The sequence below is a fragment of the Neophocaena asiaeorientalis genome, unplaced genomic scaffold (genome assembly GCF_003031525.2).
Source record: "Neophocaena asiaeorientalis asiaeorientalis breed wild unplaced genomic scaffold, Neophocaena_asiaeorientalis_V1.1 scaffold153, whole genome shotgun sequence".
In the NCBI taxonomy this organism is placed as follows: domain Eukaryota; kingdom Metazoa; phylum Chordata; class Mammalia; order Artiodactyla; family Phocoenidae; genus Neophocaena; species Neophocaena asiaeorientalis.
In genome coordinates, this window is record NW_020171982.1 from 618,334 (window position 1) to 625,860 (window position 7,527).

A 7,527-nucleotide genomic window follows, 5' to 3' on the forward strand; every position below is an offset into this window, starting at 1 on the left:
TATCTATTATTATTATCATCTCTTCACAGGGCCTGCACACAGTTAAGGGCTCATCATCACCCAAGAAACCATGGGTTACTTCTACTGAGTAAGCCATAGGAGTGCCTTGACTTTCTAAAACCAACAGGCAGTCTTCTTATTTCATCTTTGCTGTGAGACCTTTCTTTGTGAAATGCTAATTCTACAAAGACTAGAATAGGTGAAAAAGAAATGAACTAGGTTTCTAGTCTTAGATCTGCTGCAAACTGTGTCATTTTATTTTTTTAATTTTTTTTATATAAACTAATTTTATTTTTATGCAGTATACATTTTATTACTTTGTACTAATACACTCTCATATTACAAAGGCAATTTAGTGGAAGGATGTTTCTTTTGATATTTGAATAATCTGAAAGAACACAAACAGAATTATACATTAAAAAATACTCATTTGGATAACAATAACAACTACAAAAAAAGACAAGTTAAACAACAAAAAAATTTTCCTTTCTTACAGGTGGACATTGAAGTGGACCTAATTCGGTTTTCTTTTTAAAAGCCTCCAAAGACAAAAGCAGCTTAAAATCTAATTAAAAGGAATGAAAAATGTTTACTAAATTACTGGTCTCCAGCACCATTTTCTGTTGTTTTGATGCAGGTTCTTTTTTGTCTGTTTCTTCTCTTGCTCTTTTTACTGGTCTAGATGCACCATTTTCATCATGTTCATCATCACTAGCAAACTTAGTTTTCTTGCCCTGAAACTGTACTTTTCCTTTAGCAGACCCAGTCTGGGCAGCTTTATTTCCCTTTCCTTTTCCTTTAAATCTGCGACCTTTTGATTTCCATTTGTTTAGGGATTCTTGTTGATCTTCTATTATTTTTTTCAATGCTTCTTTTTCCACATCTCCTTCTAGTACTTTCCAGGTGACCTCTTTGTTCCTTAATTGTAGGTTACCATTATTTGCGTCTTTTGCTTTATCCAGTGCTTCCTTAGCTTTTTCTTTAAACAGAATTATTCCCTCTCTGGCTCCTCTGACAAAGTCTATCCGTTTTATTTCACCATGATTTGAGAAAAGGATATGCAAATCTTCTCTACACGTCTGATCATCTAAGTCCCCCGAGAATTTCGGCAAGCAGCTAATCTTTTCTTCTAGAGATTTTATTTCAGCACTTTCTGCTAACTTTTGTTTTTCTTCTTGCTCTTGTTTAGCTCGTAATTAAGCATCTATTTTATTTTGCTTTCTTTCTTCATTTTTTTTTTTGCAAAGTAATCTTCCTTGAAAAGTATTAGCAGGTCTGTGTCTTTGTACTTCTGGCCAGTGGCCTCGACAAACTTCTTAGCAGATTCAATGGTATCAAATACAGCAAATATTGATCCCTTAAATGTTTTGTGCAATGTTCTTTTCACCTGAATATTTAGTACCTGACCTTTATCTTCCAACCATTCTTTTATGTCATCAAGGGTTGCATCAATTGGGAAGCCTTTAAGATAAACAGATCTGTTTTTTACATCATTTTTATACTCATCAGTCACTTCAGGGAGGGGTTTGCTTGGAGATCTTCTAATTTTAGTTTTATCTTCACTTATTTCCATGAGTTCTGCCTTTGATTTGCACAATGCTTCTACTATTACATTGAAGTCTGTTGTTAGACAGTTTAACCTATTAAATTTTATCATTATCTCCAAAGGTACCCAGCCTTCATCCAGTTTGATCTGTTCCTTTAAAAATTTGTCACGTGGCAAATTGAAGTCACCAAAATAATACTTGATTTGATGACAGATTTTGGCCTCCAGAGCAGCCATTTTTTCATTATCACCATTTTCTGCCATTCTGGCTATCTTTAAGTTCCCGGTCCCACAGAGACATGCCACAGGTCACTAACAGCGACAGCAGCGTCTCCTGTCCCCAGCACCTGGCGGCTTGCCCAACGCACCTAAAGAAGATGGGGGTTGTCCCGGCAACCCTTGCAGCCAGGGTGGGTGGGGCTTCGGGCCTAACTGTGTCATTTTAAACAAGTCACTTAACCTCTCTGTGCCTCACTTTCCCTGTGTTCTAATATTTATTTAGTCAGCTTCAGGGAGCAATTGTAAGTATCAGCTGAACCAATTAATCAATCAGATGAACTAAGCACTAATGATGGCCTTGGCAATGTGCTAGCTATCCTGAAAACTTAGAAGTAAGTTATTGCCACACCCAGCTGTATAAGCTGTACCGTTTGTCTTAGTCCACTAGAGCTGCTGTAACAGAATACCATGGACTGGGTGGTTTATAAACAACAAAAATTTATGTCTTACAGTTCTGGAGGCTGTGAAGTCCAAGATCAAGGTGCTGGCAGATCCAGTGTCTGGTGTGGGCTCACTTCCTGGTTTATAGACCCTTATTTTTACTGTGTCCTCACATAGCAGAAGGGGTGAGGGATCTCTCTTATAAAGTTACTAATCCCATTTATGAAAGGCTCAGTCCTCATGACCTAATCACCTCTGAAAGGCACCCCCTCCAAATACCACCACATAGGCGATACAGGTTTCAACATGTGAGTTTTGAAAAGACATAAGCACCCCTTTTCATGCACATACAAGGGATTCCTGTTCCTGGATTAATGATAATACTCTAGAGAAAATAAAATGTACCTTCCAAATTCTGTGTACATAACCATAAACACAGATATTATTTTAAGGTTTGCATTTAATATTGAAAAATCATGCAAAAATATGACAGAGAACACATGTATAAATTGTCCTTCAAATTTACAAGAATTAGAGTAAAGGGGTTAAAAAAATTCCTCGCAACTCTCAAACACAAAGAAGATGGGAGTGGAAACAACTATAGTTAAGACATATCAAGAAAATTTTTGAAGCTGAAAGCAGATGGACAATTCTTTATGACTTTGCAGATGAAAGAAGAGTAAGAATCTTTATGATGGAAGCCAAGAAACAAGTGGTTTCTTGTCACAGAACCCAGTAAAATTCCTGGAATTATAAGTATCAGATATCTCAAGATTCAGTGGGGATCAAGATGTAAAGATTGGTTGAATGCTTGCATCTAGTTAGATCCTTAGATCTGTATAGCATGACATATAACACTCCCTCCTAGTCTTTCATTATGCATACACAGACACATAGCAGAAAAAGACAAGTCACTTATTCTCTGGAGTGTTTGAATAAGAGGGCTTCCCTAAGAACAGTGGTTCTCCAGGTTCAGTTTGCCTCCAAGGGAAGATGTTTTTTGTCCCCAGTTGCGGGGTGGGGGTGATGTTATTGGCATCTAGTGGGTAGATGTCAGAGATGCTGCTAATATCCTACAATTACAGGATGGTCCAAACAACAAAGAATTATTCAATCCTAAGCATCAATAATGCAGAGGTTCAGAAATTCTGCTTTAGAATATCAGAAAAAGTTGAGGGTGGGATGAAATATTAAAACCAGAAGAATTAAATGTGTATCTACACACTAAATGGTGAGAGCTATGTCTTGAATTATGAGTCTCCTTTATCCTCTTTACTCACCTAGCTCAGTTCTATGAAACCTGACAATTTGCTTTATAACCTCCAGGCAGGTGATCAGAGGCTTCCTTTCTTGGGAAAACACTGTCTAGAAGAAAAGACCTGTGGATTCCAATAGCAGAAGTCTCCCTCCAGCTGACCACTCTAAAGTAAAGCCTGCCATCTTCGATCCGAGTTGTGACACGTTGTGTCCATATAAATGGACAGGAAAGGATCAGCAGACACTGAGAAGAGTTATGACCTGAATGATATAGACCAAAACAGAGGAAGGAAGGAAGGAGGGAGGGAGGAAGGAAGGAAGGAAGGAAAGAAAGGAAGAAAGAAAGAAAGGAAGGAAGGAAGGAAGGAAGGAAGGAAGGAAGGAAGAAAGAAAAGAAAGAAAGAAAGAAAGAAAGGAACCAAAACAAGAAAAAGAAAAGAAAGAAAAAAAAAAAGAAACTTGAAGGAAACAGAGATAAGGCAGGAAGTAAAAGGAAAAATTGCTTAATATCATCACAGATGTAAGTCAGGCTATGAAATAGGAAAAAGATGCTATAAGAAAGGCATATCAAGAGAACCAAGAAAAGAAACTCTAAACATTCATAGATAATATGAAGGAAATTTCCTAGGAAGGTTAAACACAGTGAGGTTTTTGATACTACCACAAACATTCACCAGGGCTTGCTCTTGTGAATTGGCAGCTGCTGGTTTTGTCTTATTTTCTCCATAAATATGATTGATATTATGTTTATTTACATCTCACGTTATTCCACAAAGTATGTCACACAAATAATTCATACAAATACTCTGTATAAATCATACTAATAAAATGTAGATGGGCAGCAAATCAACAGAAAGAAAATCAGTTCAAAGGAAAATAAAAATACTTTTGACCATAAATCAACAGAGAGGTTATAGTTTAACTTCAAACCTACTTCAGTAAATTTGTTAAAAAAATGAATGAAAGGGTAGTGATATAAATCACCCTTGTTTGTGAAAACAGTGACAGGGAGTTTCTCTTCTATTTTTTCTTATTATATTTACTTAGAAAAATATCAGAAATCCCAGTTACCACAGCTTTTTGATTGGCATAGGGCTGAATAATAAAAACTTGTCTGGGGTAGTTAAAATCTGCTTTACTTTACACTGATTCCTTTCTCATGCAGCTTTTCAGGTCAGCTGTGACATACAGCAAGCTACCCCTCTACCAAGATGTTTCCTTCAGGTTAGTGTGGGACATCATAGTTCTTACAAAGCTCTCGTAAAGGGGTTATGATACATACATACCCCTGTTTGTTTGATGCTTTTATTAGATGAGGGCCATCTACTACTAACCTTAGACAGTCTCAAGGAGCCAGTAAGTTTGAAAAAGACTGCTGTTAAGGACCGATTTTATTAATAATGAACCTAAGCTCTGTACTTCAGTAATACTTTTCTTCTAAGAGTCCTGAACTATCAATACTTTGTGATTTAAATGAATTAAGGCCTATAAGACCCTTCGAGCTAGAGAAGACATGTTTTTGAAGTAGAAGATCTAAGAAAGAGAGATATAGAGTCAGTTTTACATTTAAAAAGTGAAATGAAAAATCACCGTTCCTAGACCACCACCCCGCACGGCCCGTGGTCGTATAGTGAGGCTACAGAGCTGAGGGGAGGGCCCCTTCCTGTCTTCTTGTCCCAGCCCTCTTCCAGCTCCTCAGCTTCCCAGACCCTCATGCAGCTGGTTGTAATTTCTTCCAGGAGCTCTTTTACTGTCTACCTTTCGGGATTAAAAAAAAAAAAAAATCAAAAACTTAAAAGACACACACACACACAAGTTTAAAAAAGCAAAGTGCAGAGAGAGGAAGAAGTGACAATTTTTTTTTTTGGGTAATTATGCTTTTTTTTAAATTTTTAGTATTTTTCAGTTTTTACTATTGATATTTCATCAGGATAACCATTTCTTTGCTGAGTTCAGGTGACTGAAAGAGAGCCACACCCTCAAAACAAAACACACAAAACCACAGAATCACCTTTAATCCAGCTTTTTATACAATGTCTCAGTTTCCCGTAACTTTGCACACAAGCTTCTGTGTTGAGTTGAATTGTACCTGCTTTTTTTATTTGCAGAGTGTGACTACTGAACTTGAAACGTTTTAAAAAGAATCACCTTTCTTCCCTTTTCTCTCATTTATTGTGTTATGTCCCACCTTGCTCTCTATACCCCTCTATTCTTTTCCCTGGTTCCTCCTTCCTCTGCTTCCTCCATAGTCTTTTTCTTTTCCTATCTTACCAACAGTCTCATATTCTCAGACCTCGAACCAAACATGATGGGGGTCTTTCTGTATGAATCCAAACAAATCACTGAATCAATGTGGGGTTGGAATTAGGAGAGGGGCTCCCTTTCTACTTGACTTTGTTTAATCCACTTGGGAAGGTGGCTACATAATCCTTTCCTTCTGCTAAGCTCCCTCTTCTGCCCACAGTCCCATTTGTTAGGGGAGAAAGCAGTGTCCCACTGAGTTCTGGCTTCCCCTTTCTCCCCACTGTGTCCTATTTGGATATGAAGCTCAGGCCAAGTGGCCTTCCCATTCTCAGTGATGGGAGAAAGAGGTCTGGGGATAACCAAACCCAATCTCAGATCCTTCTAGTCTCCCTGCTCTGGTCCTTAAGCCTTGGGATTTGGCAGAGTACACAATGACTAATGCATAATACCTTGGAATCAGAGTACTATTGCTTCTGGAAAAAAGATCTCCACCACTTTAGTCTGAGCAGAAAGAATTCTCTCTCTAGTTCAGGGGTAGGCAAACTATAGTGGGCCAAATCTGGCTGAGGCCTTGTGATGGTTGACTTTATGTGTCCACTTGAAGGATGTTTTGGGGTTAGATTTATATTAATATCAGTGGAGGCTGAGTAAAGCAGATCACCCTCCACAGTGTGGGTGGGTCTCATATGTTGTTCTGAATAGAACAAAAAGCAGGAGGGAAGTTCTGCAGCATATGGCCTTCAGGCTTGAGCTGCACTTTGGCTCTTTTCTCACGGTCTCCAACCTGACAGCTCGAGGACTTGAACCGCGGTTTCTACCTCTCCCTGGAGCTCTGGCCTGCTGGTCTACCCTGCAGATTTTGGACTTGCCAGCCTCCATAATTGTATGAGTCAATTCCTTAACATCTCTTTCTGTATATGGACACATCCTAGTGGTTCTGTTTCTCTGAAGAACCCTGGATAGTAAAGACCTGTTTTTGTAAATAGAATGTTATTGGAAGACAGCCATGTCCATTCGTCCATGTATGGTCTATATAGCTGCAGGGTTGAGTAACTGCAACAGAGACACTGAATGACCCACAAAGCTGAAAATATTTACTATCTGGCCCTTTACAGAAAAAGGTTGCCAACCTTTGCTCCAGCTGATGCCCTATCTCTCTTCCTACTAAGAAAACATTGCATGATTGGAAGCTTCTCCTGCCACCCTGGGCTGCTAGCTTTCCCTTATTCATTTTGCCTCAGTACTCTGGGTATGCCTGCCTCTATTTGAGCACTTAGGATATAAACGTATCCATCTCTGTGTCTCACACAGGAGGGTGAGCTCCTGGAGGCCCAGGGCTGTCTTACTGTTTTATTTATTTTTGTTTTGAATTTTGTTCATGTTCAGAATCCAATAGATATCTTTTGAGGAGATAAATTACTAAAACAACAGTAGATGACATTTGCTAATTGAGCCCCTGTGATGTGCCTATCTCTATGTTAAGCTATTTACATACATTATCTCACTGAATTCAGGCAACAGCTCCGTAATTATCCCCATTTTGCACATGTAGAAACTGAGACCCAGGGAGGATGTGACTTGCCCACGGTTATACAGCCAGGAAAGTGCCGATGTGGGATTTGAGTGCCGACAATCTGACTCCCAAGCCCAGACTCTGATCTATCAACCCCTCCTCACTACAATGAATAAAGCTGCAGCTCTGGGCCCACCTTAGACTTGCTGTTTCTGTGATATCTGAAAGCTATTATTTTAACAAAATCAGCGTACAATATATTTTAAAGTTCAGGGTGCCTGATTAGTCATATAAATTTATATATATA

At 38.7% G+C, this 7,527-nt stretch overlaps 1 pseudogene; it reads right to left on the reverse strand.

Moving 5' to 3' along the window:
• Positions 1 to 513: 513 nt before the first annotated feature.
• On the reverse strand, positions 514 to 1,810 carry LOC112400683 (lupus La protein pseudogene; annotated as a pseudogene).
• Positions 1,811 to 7,527: the final 5,717 nt, after the last annotated feature.